The sequence below is a fragment of the Macaca thibetana genome, chromosome 2, assembly GCF_024542745.1.
Source record: "Macaca thibetana thibetana isolate TM-01 chromosome 2, ASM2454274v1, whole genome shotgun sequence".
Classification (NCBI taxonomy): domain Eukaryota; kingdom Metazoa; phylum Chordata; class Mammalia; order Primates; family Cercopithecidae; genus Macaca; species Macaca thibetana.
The window spans coordinates 96,175,160-96,196,365 of NC_065579.1; the positions used below are offsets into that span (position 1 = coordinate 96,175,160).

Consider the following 21,206-nt stretch of genomic DNA (forward strand, 5'->3'; position numbering starts at 1 on the left):
GAGGCTGACGCTGGGTGCCCCCTCCCCGTTAAGCTTCCCTGTTTTAGAACCCTTGGCTGCACTTGTTCAGACACTGAAATTAGCGTCCGCTTTGACAGCCTTCAAAGTATTCGTCGTTGGACCGCTGATATATATTTTTTCTGATACGCTTCACTATAACTTTATTTGCTTCAAATGTGTAAACGTTGTCAATACTATCTGTGAGTGTGTATTGGGGACTGGTAATCTTTTCTGGAGGGTCTTTTGTTTATCTGGAAGCGCAGTGGAGGTTACCATAGGGAAGCAGTCTAGTTCCAGGGTCCTTTCCAATTTCCAACTACAAGAGCAGCAAAGAGGAAGGTGCTCAGACTGAGCTCTGATTAGCCTTGGAGCCAGTCTGCACTGGGGAGGGTCTCCCCAGATTGAGTGAAGGGACAACGGGCTGGGAGCTTGACTGGTAGGTTTGGAGAGTTGGACCTGGAGTGACAGATGGCGCCTTCCCTTTTGTCTCTCGGTTTGGAATGGTCATACTCGGTTGCTCTTTGATCTTTGACCTCAGCTTTGTCGTAGAGGTTCCCAGGCCAGTGTAGTCTAAGCCAGCTGGAGAGCTGAGCCGGGCCCGGGGGATGCTGAATCGGGTTAAAGCCCTTGTCTCAGGGCTGCGAGTTTGGCAACAGTTGGGTTTCAGCTTGGCCCCAGCACCAGCCGTTTCCTGTTTGATGCCCCAGGGACCAGTTTCCCATCCCCAGCGCTCGGTTGAGGGTGTCTCCACTCTGGCTGTGTTGCTTCTCCTTCTCTTTGGTCTTGGAGTGGGAAACTTGGACTGAAATTCCAACTCCTCTCTCTCTATTGGCTGTGTGACCTTACTTAACCTCTCTGTCCTGCTCTTCCCCTCTCTGGGAGACAACGTTTTAAATGGAAGTGTCTGTCTGTAAAAGTTTGACTGAATAACATGGGAGAGTTTTCAGGTCTCATTCCAACATGATTGGGTTTGTAATTTGGTAACCTTTTTGAGCCCCAACAGGGATAATAAAGCATATAATAGTAATTGTTGTTTTATAGGTTTATTGTGAGGGTTAAATCAGGTAATATAGAAGAGCTTTGGGCCGGGCGTGGTGACTCACGCATGTATTCCCAGCACTTTGGGAGGCTGAGGCAGGTGGATCGCTTAAGGTCAGGAGTTCGAGACCAGCCAGGCCAACATGGTGAAACCCCCGTCTCTACTGAAAATACAAAAATTAGCTGGGCATGATGATGGGCACCTGTAATCCCAGCTACTCAGGAGGGTGAGGCAGGAGAATAGCTTGAATCCGGGAGGCAGAGGTTTCATTGAGCCAAGATCGCATCACTGCACTTCAGCCAGGGCGACAGACCAAGACCCTATCTCAAAAACAAAAACAAAAAACGTAAAAATAAAAGGGCTTTCAAAATAATAGAGCACTATTCACATTGAATGGAGTTCTTAAACTTTCACTTTCCAAATTAACAACACCTTAAGTTTTGCTGTCTTAAGTGGACTTTGTTCCTGTCATGCATTCTATTGCATTCTGGTTTTTTTTTTTTTTTTTTTTTTTAATTCTTTGAGACGGAGTGTTGCTCTGTCACCCAGGCTAGAGTGCAGTGGTGTGATCTTGGCTCACTGTGGCCTCCACCTCCCCGGTTCAAGTGATTCTCTAGCCTCAGCCTCCCGAGTAGCTGGGATTACAGGCACCTGCCACCACGCCCAGCTAATTTTTGTATTTTTAGTAGAGATGGGGTTTCACCATGTTGGCCAGGCTGGTCTCAAACTCTTGGCCTCGAGGGATCTGCTGGCCATGACCTCCCAAAGTGCTGGGATTACAGGCGCGAGCCACCACTTCTGGTCCCTGTCGTTGCATTCTGAGTCCCTGCCTCTGACCTTGTATACAGTAGGCCTCTGTAATTGTTTGATGATTCTTGAATTAACCATCTGGGTTCCCCATCTTGACTTCGTGCTCCCAAGGTAGAAAACAGACCTTGGGCGGTCTCCTCTTCATCAGCTGTCGGAGTTTTTATAGATGTGATTGTTCTGTTGCACCATATAGCTCATAAGAGAGCCAAGGAGAGTAAGCAGATAGGTGGCCAGTTTTTCTACGAGGGACAGTTCTTTTTTTACCCTTTGGGGCTTAAGTAAGAAAGGCGTTGGAGGGCGAACAGTCATTTAAACTCACTGAGGGTTGCAGATTTTCAGTAAAGCCTTTTGTGCATGCCAGAGTTTAACTCTGTATGGTTGGGAAGTTTGATAAACTTGAAAATAAAGTTACCATGAAAAAATGGACTCTGATCACCGGCTGTGGTGGCTCACGCCTGTAATTCTAGCACTTTGGGAGGCCTAGGCAGGTGGATTGCCTGAGCTCAGGAGTTCAAGACCAGCCTGGGCAACACGATGAAGCCCTGTCTCTACTAAAATACAAAAAATTAGCCGGGCATGGCGGCATGTGTCTGTAATCCCAGCTACATGGGAGGCAGAGGCAGGAGAATTGCTCGAACCTGGGAGGTGGAGGTTGCAGTGGGCCGAGATTGCGCCATTGCACTCCAGCCTGGGCGACAGAGTAAGACTCTTGTCTCAAAAACAAAACAACAAAAAAAGAGAAAATGGACTCAGATTTATTTCACTTATCTATATTTGGCATGCACTGTGATTTTTGTAGGGGAAGACAAGAGGATGCTGTTTTTAAAAGATGGAGATAGAACCCAAGGGCTTATGTGGGTTCTTAGGTTTTATTTTATTCTTGGATAGAGATACACTGTTGTTAGACAGATACACTGTTGAATGAATGGGTCTTCTGGCTTCTCACGTCCTTTTCCCCCCTTCTTTTCAAACAAATATTCCCTATTCTGACTTGTCTTCTTAGATGTATCTAAATGGAGGCCACTTGCAGTGTTGAAAAGTGCAGTTTTAGTGAAGAGACAGTAAATAATTACATATGCATAAAACTAGATGTCTCCTGAGTTACTTAGAATACCAATGATGTTTAGCTGCTTAAAGGCTTTGATAGGCATTTTATGAAAGGCTGTGTAGTATTATTCATTATAGTGAGAAATTAATTTAATTATTATTGTTAATAGCGCACCTGAGGTGGAACAGGGTGGAATGGGATGGGAGGGGAGCTCTTGAAATCCTTGTTTGGACTTCTTCTTTTGTTTTCAAAATTTATTATTTTTATTTTACAGTACTGTTCCTTTCAGAGCAGGGCTAACTCATAGGCAGTGTGCTTATAGACAGCCTGTTTGGACTTCCTTAAACTTTTTTTTTTTTTTTTTTAATAGAGACAGGTTCTTGCTATGTAACAGGTGTGAATCTGGGAATAGCCCTTCCTAGAATGCTGAGGTGGGAGGATCACTTGAGCCCAGGAGTTTGAGACCAGCCTGGGCAACATAGTGAGACCTCATGGTTAAAAAAAAAAAAAAAAAAAAGAAAAAGGAAAGAAAAAAAAAAGAAAAAATTAGCCAGGTGTGGTGATGTGCACCTGTAGTTCCAGCTACTAGGGAGGCTGCGGTGGGAGAATCTTGAGCCCAGGAGGTTGAGGCTGCAGTGAGCCATTATTGCACCATTGTACTCTAGCCTAGGTGACAGAGTGAGACCCCACCAAAAAAAAAAAAAAAAAAGCTGTCTGAGTCAAAAAGTGCTCTTAAGGAAAATGTACCTTGTTTTCCCTGAGGTTCTGGGGACTCCCCAGCATAATCCCAGTTTGGGAATTGTGGAGCTGGATTATTTCTAGGGTCTCTTCTAGTTCCAGGACATTCAGAAGCAGAGGATAATCTATCTAGAGGAAATGGATTTTGTACTAACATCGACAAGGATGCTCCATCACAGTATAAGTTATCCACATTTGAATGTTAAATAAGACCATGCTGTGGGTACTCAGGTGACTTTAAAAATCTTTTTTTTTTCTTTTAAGAAGTAAGTGAAAATAACTGAACTTGTGGACTAAGTGGCTTAACATTTTCTGAAAAGTATCTCTTTAGCATACTATTCAGAGCACTTACTGCATTCCTCATTAATGACTAGAATTAGTTACTAGATAACATGATTATGTTGATTAAAAGATGTCACTGTCTACTAATTTATGTCAATACAGATGAACTATTAGCAAACCCTATCTTCCATTACATAGATGCAGGTTGATTTATGTCACTTAAAAAAATGCATATTAATGGCCGAGCATGGTGGCTCATGCCTATAATCCCAACACTTTGGGAGGCTGAAGTGGGTGGATCGTGAGGTCAGGAGATCAAGACCATCCTGGTCAACATGGTGAAACCCCATCTCTATTAAAAATACAAAAATTAGCCAGGCATGGTGGCGGACGCCTGTAATCCCAGCTACTCGGGAGGCTGAGGAAGGAGAATCGCTTGAACCTGGGAAGGGGAGGTTGCATTGAGCCAAGATTGCACCACTGCACTCCAGCCTGGCAACAGAGTATTAAAAAAAAAAAAGAAAGAAAGAAAGAAAGAAAGAAAGAAAAAAGCATATTAATTAGAATAGGAATATAGGATCTCACTTTTTTTTGTCTCTCTCCAGGATTACAGGGATAAAACATTTATGCATATGGAGAACCATGGGATTTTAGAAGTTGTCCATCTGTTCCTCTGGTTGTTTTGGTCCAATAAAAAAATTATTTTATTAGGGATAGAATCTCCGTTTGTTGCCTGGGCTGAAGTGCAGTGGCATGATCATAGCTCACTGTAACCTTGAACTCCTGGACTCAAGCCATCTTTCTGCTTTGGCTTCCCAAGTAGCATGCGTGCTGCCACACCTGGCTGATTTTCTTTTCTTTTCTTAAATTTTTTTGTAAAGATGAGGTCTTGCTATGTTGCCCAGGCTGCCTTAACCTCAAGCGATCTTTCTGCCTGGCCTCCCAAAGTATGGGGATTACAAGCATGAACCACTGTACCTGGCCAGGCAGTTCTTTAACATAAACAACATGTGCTGTGGGTCTGGATTTTTTTAATGCTAACATTCTGTAAGCTCTCAGTTTTTAAGTTTTGCAAAATGTGGAACAGATATGATACAACCTACTCTAGATACACAGCCTCTAGTGTAGGCTGCCTCCTTTTCTTATAGGTTTCTATCAAATAATTTCCAGCTTGAGATTCGAGATGTGACCAAAGATAAAATGTCTCCCTATAATGTTAGAAGTGGTTTGGCCTCACCTGTATTATTGAGTAAGGAATTTGGACCTTGGGGAGCAGGTAAACAATGAGAGCAGAAACTACCCTTGAATTTATGTTTGTCTGAGGTCCATTGGGAAATATTTCTTGAAGAGTGGGGAAGACAAATTCCTTTGACCTCCAGAAGAATTGATTGTCCTCAGTGTGATGAGAAAGTCAGGGAGAGAGTGACTGAAGACAGCTCAGCTGTTCATGGCAAAGGGACTGATGGTCCAGATTCATGGTAGAACCAGGTGGCCCTGTTCTGGCTGGAGAACAGCAGTGGGAAGAGGACAGTGCTCACGAGAGGGAGATCCTGTCTGTCTCGGTTTCTGCCTGACTTTTGGTTGCTGCTGTGTTCTGTGGAACAAATATTTTATATCATGTTGCATTACCATCTAAGGTTGACAAGTTAACTAGAACCTTTAATTTTTTACACATTGAACCTTTAATTATCTTAGCTCCATTAATTTTACTTACATATACCACTTGTACTGCCAGTAACTCCTCGTAGATAACCACTCTTGTGACCACTATTACCATAGGATGATTGTGCCTGTTTTGGACTTCATGTAAATGGAGTCATATAATGTGTACTTTTGTGTCTGGTCTTGCTCAATGTTTTGTCTGCAATGTTCATCTGTTTGTTGCATGTACTAGTGCTTCATTCCTTTTTAGTGTGGAATAGGATTCCATTTTATGGTTATATCATGATTTGTTCATGCATTTATCTGTTGATGGACATTTGGTTTTTTTCCAGTGGGGACTATCATGGATAAAACTGCTATGAACTAAGTATATAAGTACTCGTTTCTCTCGGGGATATGCTCAGGAGTAGATCATTGGGTCATAAGACATATGTTCGGCTTTAATAAAAGTTAAGTTTTCCAAGTGTTCATTCTTCTTTGGATTTGGTATATGAGACTTCCGGAAGAACAAGGATAACTCAGTAAAACAGTATGCTACATCTTGTGATTCTGAATATGGGGCCCCCACAGTAAACTTGATTTGCCTGTTGGACTTCCTGTTAGGGAGTTTGGTAATCTGATATCTTAAGAGATCTAGCAAGACAGTTATAGTATCAAGGAGCAGTTTTTATTTAGTGGGAGATCCAGAGGTGTGGACCTTGCCTGCACTGCAGAATTTCAAACCTGGGAAGAAAATTGGAGGTTTACTTAAACTAACAGGACAGATTCTTGTCATGTTACAAAGTTGGAATTGGCAAGCTTTATACTGGAGAATTAAAAATGCAAAACAAACAAAAAACCAAACCTATGATTCAGGAGTAGCATTATAATGATTTAGAGGAAACGTGGGGAGGAAGAAAATGAGCAATTTGTTATGTGTATGACTCACTGGTGCTGTGTCTCTGAGTGTTACATTTGGGTGCAGCATTTCCGAGACAATTGGTTTACTGGCTTTCATAGTGGAGAATAAAAGTGTTACCTAGACCGTGAGCGTTTCATTTCAACCTTTGCATCTAGAATATGTTTTAAATAAAATGCAGAATACTATGGGAATTGTACAGTTGTACAATTGATTTATGTACCTGAGTGGGATGTAGCTTTGTTTTCATTCATTAGTTAAAAAGTAAAAACCTTCAGATTTAACAGTGTAGATACAATGTAGCACACCATTGATGTGTTTGAAGCCATGTCTTTTTTTTCTGTGTAAGATTGGTGCTTAGGTGTGTGCAACCCAGCGACTCCTGTTTGACAGGCAGCTTTGGAATCATTACCTTATATGATAACTTCATACAGTTATTATTTGTTTGAAATGGAGTCTTGCTCTGTTGCCCAGGCTGAAGTGCAGTGGCACGATCTTGGCTCACTGCAGCCTCCGTATCCCGGATTCAAGCAGTTCTCCTGCCTCAGCCTCCTAAGTAGCTGGGATTACAGGCATGTGCCACTACACCTGGCTAAGTGTTGTATTTTTAGTAGAGGCGGAGTTTCACCATGTTGGCCAGGCTGTTCTTGAACTCCTGACGTCAGGTTATCCACCCACCTTGGCCTCACAAAGTGCTGGGATTACAGGTGTGAGCCACTGTGCCTGGCCCTCATACAGTTATTAAGAGGATTAGGTGAACTTATACATATGTTTGGCTGAGAGGAAGCATTTGTGTTAGCCATAATTATTGTTTTTACCGAACTCCTTATGATCCATTCATCCAAAAATAGTTTGGAACGGGTGTTCTGTGCCACACCTCAAGGGTGGGGTGTGCGCTGGACTTCATCTGTATGACAGTAACAGGAATAGCCCCCATGGCCTAAAGCATTGATGTGAGCTATGGTTTTTGCTCACTTGACAACTACCTTCCCTGCTTTGACTTTGAGGAGAAAGGGTTAATTTTGCAGTGGTCCCAAGGCATTAGAAGAATCCCTTTGGATTTGAATATCAAGACATTCCAAAGATCTCTTGTGGGAGAAACATAGTTTGGTGTTATATATTTGGGAAAACATCTTTCTATTTGAGAAGACAAGCAGATTGTTATTATTACAGCAGCGGATAAAAGGTGTAACAGGCAAATCATTGGCAAAATAGACTAAAATATTGACTGGTGCAGTAGATGTTTTATACTGTATTTGAAAGATAGGAAAGTAGTTAGTCTTGTTAAATTACTGACCGGGTGTAGCAGCTCACGCCTGTAATGCCAGCACTTTGGGAGGCCAGGGTGGGTGGATTGCTTGAGCCCAGGAATTGGAGACCAGCCTGGGCAATATGGTGAAACCCCATCTCTACAAAAAGTACTAAAATTATCTGGGCATGGTGGTGTGCCCCAGTAGTCCCAGCTATCTGGGAAGTTGAAACAGAAGGATCGCTTGAGCCCGGGAGGCAGAGGTTGCAGTGAGCCGTGATTACACCATTGCACTCCAGCCTAGGCAACGGAAGGAGACCCTGTCAAAAAAAAAAAAAAAAAGCTTTAGTACAAGATGAATGTTTTCACAACAATTGAGTGTTAACTTGCAAAACTTTTAGCTGGGCTAAGTCTCTTGATGTTATAGTAGAAGTGATACTCATGGAAAGGAATAAAGAAAATAAATATTGCTGGCTGGGTGTGGTGGCTCACGCCTGTAATCCTAGCACTTTGGGAGGCTGAGGTGGGCAGATCACGAGGTCAGGAGATCGAGACCATCCTGACTAACACAGTGAAACCCCGACTCCACTAAAAAGACAAAAAATTAGCCGGGCATGGTGGCGGGCGCCTCTAGTCCCAGCTACTCGGGAGGCTGAGGCAGAAGAATGGGTGAATCCAGGAGGCAGAGCTTGCAGTGGGCCGAGATTGTGCCATTGTACTCCAGCCTGGGCAACAGAGCGAGACTCCATCTCAAAAAAAAAAAAATGTAACAAACCTGCATGTTGTGCACATGTACCCTAGAACTTAAAGTATAATAAAAAAAAAAAAATAAATAAATAAAATAAAATAAAAAAATAAAAAGAAAGTATTCCTGGGAGTTTGGCTATCTTATAATCCAGTTTTTGTTCTTTACAGTGTACTGAATTCTCTGTTTGGCAGAAGGCAGCATGGCAGATTGATCATCACAAGCAAGTTTGAGAATTTCCCTCGCAAATTCAAGTTGCATCCACATTTGGTCACTAGGGTGGAAAGGGAAGCAGTTTGTAGATTTTCCAAAGAGAAGACCCATGGCAGGGTTGGGTGGCATTAGGAGTGGCAGCTGGCTTTACCTTGGTAAATGTGTCCTAGACCATGTGATCCTAGGCCTTATCTTACCTCCATGATGACTGAGACCCAAATGGAAGCTCTGGCTGTACTGAAGGTGAGAGAGGGTGGGGGTTAGTGAGTGATAGTGTGGGTGGATGTTTAGGAGGTAGGCCTTGCTTGTTGAAGAGAGAGTGGTAGGGTGAGGGTTAGTGAGTGATAGCGTGGGTATATGTTTAGGAGGTAAGCCTTGCTTGTTGAAGAGAGGGTGGTAGGGTGAGGGGGCGGGCAGAGTGAAGGATAAGGCTGAGGTTCCCGAGTTGGACTACCATTAATCAGTTGTTCCAGTGGTAAGGACTTGGAGGGTCTTGTTTTGAATGTGCAGAGTTTGATGTGCTTGTGAGGTTTGTTTTTTTTTTGAGATGGAATCTCGCTCTGTCACCCAGGCTGGAGTGCAGTGGCACAATCTCAGCTCATTGCAACTTCTGTCTCCCGAGTTCAAGCAATTCTCCTGTCTCAGCCTCCCAAGTATCTGGGGATTACAGGTGACCGCCACCACGCCTGGCTAATTTTTGTATTTTTAGTAGAGATGGGGTTTTACCATGTTGGCCAGGCTGGTCTCGAATTCCTGACCTCAGGTGATTCGCCCACCTTGGCTCCCCAAAGTGCTGGGATTATAGGTGTGAGCCACCGTGACAGGCCACTCCTGAGATTTCTAAGTGGAGATGTTTAGGGCAGTGGGACATCTGGGCCTGACACTTCAAAGAGGGATAGGAGTTTGAGGCAAGGGTTTGGGGACCATTCTTGTGTAGACAGTAGTGATATCCATGTGTTGGAGAACTCACAGAGGGGTAGTGACTAGAGATTGGGAGAAGACCAGAAGTGCTGCGGGAGGGAGTGTTCTTTTGGTGAAGGGTAGGGTTCACAGGGTCACTGTGCTGTGAGAGGCCAAGTGAGATAAAAGCTAAAATGTCTTTTGGGGTTGTTTATACATAGTAGGTATGCAGATATTTCTAGTTGTATCATTTGGTTCTTTTTCAGAAGAGATGCTGGCTTAGCCTTGTAAACATCGCAGTTGTATAAAAGTATTCATGATAGTCCTTAAAATACCGTAATTATCTTCGAAGTTTTGTAATTTTGCTGTGTTTAACTTATGGCAGCAATAGCATTGGTATTTTATTTTATTTTATTTTATTTTATTTTTATTTATTTATTATTTATTTATTTATTTATTTTTTTTGAGACGGAGTCTCGCTCTGTCGCCCAAGCTGGAGTGCAGTGGCGCGATCTCGGCTCACTGCAAGCTCCGCCTCCCGGGTTCACGCCATTCTCCTGCCTCAGCCTCCCGAGTAGCTGGGACTACAGGCGCCCACAACCGCGCCCGGCTAATTTTTTTGTATTTTTAGTAGAGACGGGGTTTCACCGTGGTCTCGATCTCCTGACCTTGTGATCCGCCCGCCTCGGCCTCCCAAAGTGCTGGGATTACAGGCGTGAGCCACCACGCCCGGCCTTTATTTTTTTTTTTGAGACGGAGTCTCGCTCTGTCACCCAGGCTGGAGTGCAGTGGCCGGATCTCAGCTCACTGCAAGCTCCGCCTCCCGGGTTCACGCCATTCTCCTGCCTCAGCCTCCCGAGTAGCTGGGACTACAGGCGCCCGCCACCTCGCCCGGCTAGTTTTTTGTATTTTTTAGTAGAGACGGGGTTTCACCGTGTTAACCAGGATGGTCTCGATCTCCCGACCTCGTGATCCGCCCGTCTCGGCCTCCCAAAGTGCTGGGATTACAGGCTTGAGCCACTGCGCCCGGCCTCAGCATTGGTATTTTAAATCAAAACAGAACACTGTCAAGGGTTACACAACTTATTCATGATACTAACAAGATATAAAGCACCATGTTTTTGTGTGTAACTATTTAACAGCAGATGAAGTTAATGATTGCCCACTTTCAGCTAATCATATGATTGCTATTGCAATAAATACTTGCTAGACAGGGATAGAATCTAGTAATTTGTTAGCTTCAGTACTTCATGCTTGCATACACACCCATGCTATTGTGTTACCAAGCCTGAGTTTTGAAATGTGGCGTTCTTTGTCTTTTTCAGGTGAATAAACCCCATGTGTCTTACTGTAGCCATTTGACTCTTCCTGGCTGTCAGGATGTGTTGCCCTGGACTGAGAGTGAGAGATCCCAGATTTTTCAGCTTCTTTTCCAATTGCTGTGGATACCACATCAGTGCCAACATGAGTCTCCTCTTGTTACTTTCTGCTAGGCTTCCCCTTAGAAGCTGAAATTCTTTCTCTTCTTGATGCTAAGGTGCCGCTTCTTAAAATGCTAGAGAGCTTTTAAAAGTATATTGTGATGGGAATTAGTTTCAAAAGATTATACCAGAGGGGGTTAAAACTTCCCAACCTTGTAAAAACCTCACTTCTTTGTTTACATCCTCCCTACCCCGCTTTCTGCTGTGCTTGGTTTCCTCCTAGCAATATGCCTTGGACAGTCTTCCTGTCAGGCATAACTTCCCAGATCAGGGCTCCTGGAGGCGCCTGTACCTCGGACCTGGCAACGAGGCACGCTGGGGCACGCTGGCCTTTTGTTGTGGTGTAGAAAGTTTTTCATTTGGAATTCCATTTTAAAAATAGATGTAGTGTGATTTTTATCTTCTTACACTAATTTTGATAAGTTGTGTATTTTAGGGCTTTATCCACTTTAAGCTGCTCAATTAATTGGCCCAATTATTACTCTTTCAGTGTCCATAAGATCTGTAGTGATGTCCCCATCTTTTATTTCTGGCATTTGCCTTTCATGTTAAGAATGTGTCTGTTCAAAGGGAGAGGGAAAGGAAAAAAGAAGAATGTGTGTGTTCAAAGGAACTGCTGGAACAGAGTAACTTAGCTCAAGAAAATGGGAGGGGGTGGTTTCTGGAAGGGGAGAATGAACGCAGTGGAGGAAATAAAGCATGAATGTGGGGGAGGGCGGGGGCGAGGACTGCTTCTCTTGCTGGCCGCCTTCTCTCTCTGGAGAAGCTGCTGGAGAAGGAGCAGTCACGTGGGTGGTGAGCTCATTAGGCTGGGGACACCAGCTGTGCTATTATTAGGGCTTTTAAAGTCCGTGGCAGATGTTCTTAGGCGGAGTTCCAGCCTTGTTCACTTCCCACATATGGCATGATACAGTACACAGAAAAAAGAGGGACTCTTTAACAAATAGCTTTTCCATGAAGCACATCACTATTTTTTTCCCGTGAGCTTTTTTCTTTTCTTTCTTCCTGTCTCTGTTTCTCTCTCTGCTGTTTGTTCTTTCTTTCTCTTCTTTCTCCCTTTCTTTCTCTTTCTCCCTCTGTCTATTTCTTGCTCTCCTCTTTCTATTTTTCTGTATTCTCATTCTCCCTGTCTCTCCCTCCGTCCCTCCCTCCTCCTTTTATCCTTTGAGGCCCTTTTTATTTAATCCTTTGTGGAACTAGAAGAGGACTCAGAGGCACATGAAGAAAGTTTGCCAATTTTAGATTAAAAGTGAGCCTTAGCATTGCATGGAAGGTATAAGAAATGTGGGCAAGTCTCAGGGTAATCATATACTAGAGATTTTTTTTGACAAGAGCCTGTTCTGAATTGCGTGGTTAGCTTGCTGTCCTCTTCACTCTTCTGGCACAGTGGTTGTTTTTATACAGGACCACTTTTACCCCAGTTGACTGATAAGCTAGCCAGGGCACTGATTATTTTTACATACCAATTTGTGTGTTGTTTGTTTGGCTAATCACTTCTTCTGCAGCTGTTGTCCTGGGTCTCAGTGATCAAGTGATCAAAGAGATCAGTGATCCAGTGATCTATCTTTTTTTTCTTTTTCTTTTCTTTGAGACAGAGTCTAACTGTGTTGCCCAGGCTGGAGTGCAGTGGTGTGATCTCAGCTCACTGCAACCTCTGCCTCCCAAGGTCAAGCGATTCTCCTGCCTCAGCCTCCTGAGTTGCTGGGACTACAGGCACGTGCCACCATGCCCGGCTAATTTTTGTATTTTTAGTAGAGATGGAGTTTCACCATGTTGGCCAGGCTAGTCTCGAACTCCCAACCTCAGGTGATCTGCCTGCCTTGACCTCCCAAAGTGCTGGGATTACAAGTGTGAGCCACCGCTCCTGGCCAGTGATCAACTTTTGTCAGTAAGCTTCCACGTGTAGACCCTCTGTCTCCCCTTGTGTTTATAGTAACCCATGTCTTGGCTTGGAGTTACAGGGTATACTCATTATCAAATTTACTTAAATAACTGCTCTGGTAGACTGACTTTCTACAGGAAATGGGCCCTTATGTGAATATAACCTCAATGTATACTCTTCAATAAAATCTCAGAATGGTGCAACCTTCATTATAGATGTTTCCTACTGTTTCTTTCAAATTTCTGATATTTTGATATATTTACACTAATTTTATAGCTAAGCACAAAATTAATTACCTCATCATATTTTTATTTCAAAAATAATGAGATAATATGTGCATACATTTGTGGCATATCTTACTCTAATAATGGCCACAACTGTCAGAAGTACATTTTTAGAAAAGCTTTTATAATCCAGGCATTTTTCTTCAAAATAAAGTAAATATATCTATTTTAGAAAAGTACTTTTGTATTTTAAACATTATTTAGTTGTAGAAAATATTTTTTAAAAAACCCCAAACCTAAACTATACAGTGAGGCCAGTATGAGAATAGAGGTACTGATATGGGTAACTAATTATTTATTAATATGTTTATTTCCCTGCAAATTCAGAGACTGGGAAAGAAAACCAGGAACAACCATTTTTCATTTCTCTAATTTTACGTTAAGGGGAATCATCAAGTAGGAAGCCTTTTCTCTCAATGGCAGACTCTGTTGTTGTTTTTTTTCTTTTTGAGATGGGAGTTTTGCTCTCGTTGCCCAGGTTGGAGTGCAGTGGTACGATCTCGGCTCACTGTAACCTCTGCCTCCCGAGTTCAAGCGATTCTCCTGCCTTAGCCTCCTGAGTAGCTGGGATTATAGATGCCTGCTATCACGCCCAGCTGATTTTTTGTATTTTTAGTAGAGACGGGGTTTCATCATGTTGGCCAGGCTGGTCTCGAACTCCTGACCTCAGGTGATCCACCTGCCTCAGCCTCCCAAAGTGCTGGGATTACAGGGGTGAGCCACCGCCCCCGGCCACAGCCTCTGTTCTTACAAACTAGCCGATGCAGGTGCTGGAACACCAGGCGGTGGGCCGTGTGTTTACATGCTGCTCCCACTCAGTTGCTGAGTGGTTTATGTTTATTCCAGAAATATATGGTTTGCTCTGATTTCACAGGTCTTCAGCAGGTAAGAATCACCTTTGATTAGAGTCAGGGGATTCCTGGCAGAACGGGGAGCTGGAGACCCACTTAGATCAATGATTGCTAAGTGTGAGCTGTGTGGTTTCCCTAGGCCAGGCGTTGAGTTATGACAGGAAATGAGACAGTCCCGGTCTGGGGGCAGACCAAAGATTCCCAATGTAGTAATAGATGTAGGATATGATACCAGGTAGTGACTAGGGGAGAGAATGAGGTGGCAGCAGACATGTCTTTAGGGAGGTTATAGGTGAGCAGAGATTGACTGGGGATTGTGCCATGGGAACATATGGAGGAAAAGCTTCCCAGGCAGAGCAAACAGCAAGTGCAGAGGCCTTGGTGAGAAGGCCAGTGTGGCTGCAGTGCAGGGGCCCCTGGGGAAAGTGGACGGGGATGAAGCCAGGAGATAGTCAGGGGAGGGCCGCATCCACTAGCCTGCTGGCTGCTGTAAGGAGTGTATTTTAATCTGCATATGATTGGGAACTACTGGAGGATTCTGAATATGGAGGAAGCTGCAGGGGAGTGACAAGAATTGATTGATTTTTAGATTATTTATTTATGAGACGGTATATTAGTCTGTTCTCACATGGCTATAAAGAAATACCTGAGATTGGGTAATTTATAAAGAAAAGAGGTTTGATTGGCTCATGGTTCTGCAGGCTGCACAGGAAGCGTGATGTTGGCATCTACTTGGCTTCTGGGGAGGCCTCAGGAAACTTACAATCATGGTGGAAGGCAAGGGGGGAGCCAGCACTTCACTTGGCTGGAGCGGGAGGAAGAGAAAAGGTAGAGGTGCTACACACTTTTAAACAGTACCAAGGGGGATGGTGTTAAACCATAAGAAACCACCCCCATGATCCAGTCACCTCCCACCAGGCCCACCTCCAGCATTGGGGATTACAATTCACATGAGATTTGGGCGGGGACAGAGATCCAAAGCATATCACAGTGTCTTGCTGTGTCACTCAGGCTGGCATGCAGTGGTGCAGTCTCAGCTCATGGGAGCATAAACCTCCTGGGCTCAAGTGATCCTCCCACCTCAGCCCTTCCCACAGCTGGGACTGCAGGTGCATGCCACCATGCCTGGCTAATGTTGTTTGTTTTTTGGTAGATATGGGGTCTCACTATGTTGCCCAGGCTAGTCTCGAACTCCTGGGCTCAAGCCATCCTCCCTCCTTGTCTTCCCTAAGTGCTGGGATTACAGGTATGAGCCAATGTGCCCAGCCTGATACACTTTTTTTTTTTTTTTTTTTTTTTGAGATAGAGTCTCACTCTGTTGGCCAGGCTGGAGTGCTGTGGTGTGATCTTAGCTCACTGCAACCTCTGCCTCTCTGGTTCAAGTGATTCTCGTGTTTCAGCCTCCTTAGTAGCTGGGATTACAGGTGCGCACCACCATGCCTGGCTAATTTTTGTATTTTTAGTAGAGATGAGGTTTTGCCATGTTGGCCAGGCTGGTCTCAAACTCCTGGCCTCAAGTGATCCATCTGCCTTGGCCTCCCAAAGTGCTGTGATTACAGGTGTAAGCCACTGCAACTGGCCCTGATTGATTTTTTAAATGAAACCACAGCTGCTGCGTGGAGAGCCAGAGTATGGGAGGCAGGATTGGAAGCAGGAATGGTAGAGAGGGTTTTCACTGGGATAGGTGGGAAGAGGAGGATGGTAGAAGGTGGCATTTCAAGGGAGTGGAAGGATGTGATGTGCTCTGAGGGATAGAGGGACAGGAGGAGCCAGGGGAGAGAAGAGGCGAGGGTGATGCTGAGATCTCACAGACATCTAAACGGAATTTTTTAAGTCAGAAAACATATACATAATTTTAAAATCCTGGGGTTAAAAATTATTGTTGGCTGGGTGTGGTGGTTCACACCTATAATCCCAGCACTTTGGGAGGCTGAGACAGGAGGATAGCTTGAGGCCAGAAGTTCCAGACCAGCATGGGCAACATTGGGAGACTGAGGTGGTAGGATCCCTTTTGAGTCCAGGAGCGCAAGGCAGCAGTGAGCTGTGATCTCACCGCTGTACTCCAGCCTGTGAAACAAAGCGAGACCCTGTCTCTAAAAAAAAAAAAAGTGTATATATATGTGTGTATATATACACACACACACACACACACACACACACACACACATATGGCCGGGCGTGGTAACTCACGTCTGTAATCCCAACACTTTGGGAGGCCGAGGTGGGTGGATCACTTGAGGTCAGGAGTTCAAGACCAGCCTGCCCAACATGATGAAACCCCATCACTACTAAAAATACAAAGATGGGCCGGGTTTGGTGACGTGTGCCTGTAATCCCAGCTACTTGGGAGGCTGAGGCAGGAGAATTGCTTGAACCTGGGAGATGGAAGTTGCATTAAGCCAAGATTGCACCACTGCACTGCAGCCTGGTGACAGAGGGAGACTCCATCTCAAAAAAAAAGGAAGTATATATATATATGTAACTTGGTCAGGCAGTTAGTAGGGACTGCTTGGGTTAAAGTTTTGCCCTTTAACTAGGTGGAAGCATCTTCATCTCAAGCTAGAAGTAGTGGATGAAGAAGAATGAGAATGTTCTGTTCTTTTGTAGCTGAGAAATTACTTTAATCGGCAGAAGTAAGAAGGCAAACCTCAAACTTCATCCCAAATCAATGAGCATGGTGTAACTATTGAACAGAGTACAAAGAGAAAAAGGAACGATGTGTTCAGAGCACAGTGTCAGTGATACTTAGTGATTGTTAACCTCAGCTATTTGCATTTTTTTTTTTTGAGACGGAGTCTTGCTCTGTCACCCAGGTTGGAGTGCAGTGGCGTGATCTCGGCTCACTGCAACCTCCGCCTCCCGGATTCAAGCAGTTCTCCTGCCTCAGCCTCCCAAGTAGGTGGGATTACAGGCGTGTGCCACCATGCCCGGCTAACTTTTTTTGATTTTTAGTAGAGATGGGGTTTCACCATATTGGCCAGGCTGGTCTTGAACTCCTCATCTTGTGATCCGCCCGCCTTGACCTCCCAAAGTGCTGGGATTACAGGCGTGAGCCTCCGGCCTGGCCTTGAATTTTCAAAATTGAAAGTTTTCTGAAGATTCTTGACTGGGCATGGTGGCTCATGCCTATAATCCCAGCACTTCGGGAGGCTGAGGCAGGAGGATAGCTTGATAGCAACATAGCGAGACCCCCATCTCCACAAAAAATAAAAAGTTAGCCAGGCATGGTGGTGTGCGCCTGTAGTCCTAGCTACTCTGGAGGCTGAGGGAGGAGAATCACTTGAGCCCAGGAGTTTGAGGTTACGGTGAGCCATGATTGTGCTACTGCCTTCCAGCTCAGGGGATAGAGCGAGACCTTGTCTCAAAAAAATAGTTTTCGGAACATTCTTCAGGTGATTTGATAACACTTCCTCAGTGTATGTGTTGTAAAATTTGCTTAGGCTGTGTCTGGATGCAGTGCCTCATTTGAATTTTACTGTTTTAAGAATGATCCTTTTTAGAGTGGGTCTATCTGAGGCGCTTTTCTGGTTTCCTCACGACATGGATAATAACATGTCCCCAGAGTAAAGATCAGAATTTCAGAGACCAGGGAGAGTATAAAAAGATTAAACAGCTGATCTAAGGCTCATCATTATCACTCTTGCTCACCTCAACAATCTGAGATTAGTTCCCTCCCTGCAAAGCTGCTGGCCCTGAGCACAGCATGGATTGGGGAGGGGAGGGAGAAGGGAGGGGGGTGAAGTCTGAATTCTTCCCGTCTTCTGAAAAGTGAGGGGAATAAGCTCCTTCACCCTCAGGCCTGGAGAGACTGAGTCAGGAATACTTAGCAGGTTTCCTTTTTAAGTGTGTGCTAATGCTTCAAGTGGATAAGTGGCTGAGGTTATCAGTAGAGACTCTAGAAGGTGCAGTTCTCTTGGAATCTGAAGTATTTGAGGACAGAAAATCATGCTGCTTTCTGGTGGAGTATGGTAAGAATAATCAACACGGAGAGTAGGGCTTGTTTGGGGGTTACAGTGAGTGAGGCTTGCCTGGTTAATGCAGAATTCTCAGGCAGTGGCTGCAAGATTTCTTTCCTTTCCTCTGCGCAGTGCAGCGAGGACTGCCCATTGTCCCGTGTTGTTCGTGGCCAGGCGCGTCTTGCCAAGTACTGTGGGAAGCCCCACAATTTTGCTCAAATACACCCAGAGTGGGTCAACCCAGAAAAAAAAAAAATCTTTGCAACCACGAGCCTCTTCTCAGGCTTTTCCACTATGTCTAATTGACATCCAAATAAATAAATATCACACAAATCAAGAGCCACATGAATACCATTGGCTATCTTGTGTATTAATATTGGCAACAAGACTATTGTCATATCTTGTATTTCCTCAGCATTTCTTTTTGCTCTAAGTCTGTGGCAGCAAACATTTTGTAACCCCATAAAACAAGTGTGGTAGGCTGCTTTTCTCCTTATAATGAAACTTCGTTGTCATTGGAATTAAAACACTGGCTGCTAGGCATAGCGGTGCGTGCCCATACTGAGTAGTAGTGCCAGCTACTCAGAGGCTGAGGTGGGAGGATCTCTTGAGCCTGAGAGTTCAAGGCTGCGATGAGCCATGATTGCGCACTCCAGCGTGGACAACAGAGTGAGACCTACCCCCGAAACAAAACAAACAAACCACTGACTGGCTTGTTTGGAAATATGGGAAGGAATTTTTCCTGTGGAGTTATGATCAAGTCAGCTTTTTTAGAAATATAAATTCTAGGCCAGTGTTTCCTTAACCAATATTTTGATGTGTTTGTTCTAGAAGTATTAGCACATTACATTCCCAGTGCTTTTTAATGGGCTCTGGGTAATTACCGCGGCCTCCCATCTCAGCCAGTACAGTAAGCCATTCAGGAGGACAGCCGGTGCTTATTACCCAGCAGCCTGGCAGTCCCTGACCCCTCCTCCTTGGAAATGGTGTGAGGCGCAATTAGAGAGCTCTGGTGTGGGGATAAGGGATTGCTGGGGCATAAATAATGCAATCTATCCTGTCTCTCTGTGAATGTGGTGGGGCGGAGCGGCTTTGGTGTTTGGAAGCCCGAACCTCAAATTCTGGATTCAGCATGTTTAAGATCTGTGATCTTGGCATCCTGGGTAATGTAGTGAGACCTCATCTCTACAAAAAAATTTAAAATTAGCCAGGCCTGGTGGCACATGCCTGTGGTCGCAGCTATTGAAGGATTGAGGCAGGAGGATCACTTGACCCCAGGAATTTGAGGCTGCAGTGAGCTGTGACTGGGCCACTGCATTCTAGCCCAAGCAACAGAGCAAGACCCTGTCTCAGTCAATCAGTCAGTCAGTCAATCAATCATCTGTGATTTGGGGCAAGTCTTTAGCCTGTGAGCCACAGTTTTTCCATCTATGGAATAAGACTGTGTAGTATGGTTGTGGGGATTAGATAAGGCGGTATATGTAAAGTTCTGCCTTGCTCTTGCTTGTTGACAGCATATAAGATGCATTTGGTGAAGGAGATCTCTGCGCTTCATTCCTTTGGGACAGGTGGTGTGTTGATATTTTCTCTTTTTCCTCCCTCTACTCCCATACTCTTTGCCTTATTCCTTGAAGACTGGGGGATTTGGCTCAAGATCATCTTCCCCTGACATACCACTGCATCATTCTGGGTTCCGATGACTCACTCAATGTCTTGATCCATCTCCTGTCCAGTGGTGGCTTCTCCACCGTGCTTCACCCACTGCCCAGGTCACAGCCTGGACTGTGTCATCTCCTGGAGTTACCTGTTCACCTGAAATCCTGAGTACAATCACCTTGTTCTGTGAATGCCAGTCCTCCCATCCCTCTGTACACATTCCTTGCCCCATCCAGGTTCTTGGCTTTTCTCCTACCCTCCATTCTTTCATCAGTGAGCACCCATTGTCCTTCCTTTGTGTAGCTGGCAGGACTCTGCCCCTGCCTTCTGAGAGCTGCTGGAGAAATCACATAGTCACCTACCAATCCAGCATGGTGACCCTGTAAACCAGCATCGGCTGGGTCATAGGGTCCTTTTTTAAAAAATTTGAAACAGAGTCTCACTGTGTCACCCAGGCTGGAGTGCAGTGGCATGATCATGGCTCACTGTAGCCTTGACTTCCCTGGGCTCAGGTGATTCTCCCACCTCAACCTCATGAGTAGCTGGGACCACAGGCATGCACCACTACACCTGTCTAATTTTTGTATTTCTTATAGAGATGAGGTTTCTCCATGTTGTCCCGGCTGGTCTAACTCCTGGGCTCAAGTGATCTGCCTGCCTCAGTCTCCTGAAGGGCTGGGATGATAGACATGAGCCGCTGCATCCGGCTCCTTTTGTGTTTCCTTAGTCTTCTCTCTGCCTTTTGCCATGATTACTGTTCTAGACTTCCCTTGTCTTTCTCAAACACTGTACCTCATGCTTGCCCTTGGCCTTTAGAAGCTGTTCTTAACAGCGTGAGCAGGAGCCACCAGGTGTTGTGCCTCCAGCCCTCATGCCCAGCCCTATAAGGGCTGTTCTTCTGGTCTGCCTCCTGTTAGGTGAAGGAGGGGCCCTCTTCCTACCAGAGCTAGTTTGTGCCACTGACATAGATCCCATCTCACCTCCTCAGGAGCAGTACGTGGTCCATTAGCCCATCTCTGTCTCTTCAGCCTCATCCTGCCTGTGGCCTCCATCTCACCATCCTGTAACATGCTCAGTTCTCTACCAGTTTTCTAGACCACATGCCCCGCAGCCATTGCTCTTCCCTCACTTCATTTCTGGTCTCAATAAAGTGTCTTCTTTCTCCTTTCCCTGACCCTCTTGCCATCAGACACCTGAGCCTGTTATTCCAGCACCAATAACCCAGTGAATATGGTGCTAAGTCCATAAAACACCTTCTAGTTCTGGCATTCTTTGACCTTTGACAGCATGGTCTATAATACCCTCATTCTTTCCTTCTTAAAATGCTATTTCCCTTGGCTTCTGGGAAGCTACGCCCTCTTGGCTTTCCTCCTACTTCTCCAACCAGCTCGCCTTAATTTCCTTGTAGACTGCAGGCTCCTTTGCCTACATTCAACCTTTGAATATTGGTGTCCTTAGGGTGTGTCCTGGTGCCTTACCTGGCACACTGCTCCTGGTGATGTTGCCAGGCCA

General features: G+C 44.9%; 1 protein-coding gene and 1 pseudogene across 2 annotated transcripts in view; both read left to right on the plus strand.

Annotated features, from left to right (window-relative positions):
* The window catches only part of LOC126948533 (cytochrome c oxidase subunit 2-like), a 281,739-nt pseudogene that overhangs the window by 150,832 nt on the left and 109,701 nt on the right, over positions 1-21,206 (plus strand).
* TRAK1 (trafficking kinesin protein 1) overlaps positions 1-21,206 on the plus strand; it is a 213,866-nt gene that overhangs the window by 931 nt on the left and 191,729 nt on the right. The gene's annotated exons all lie outside the window — the stretch shown is intronic.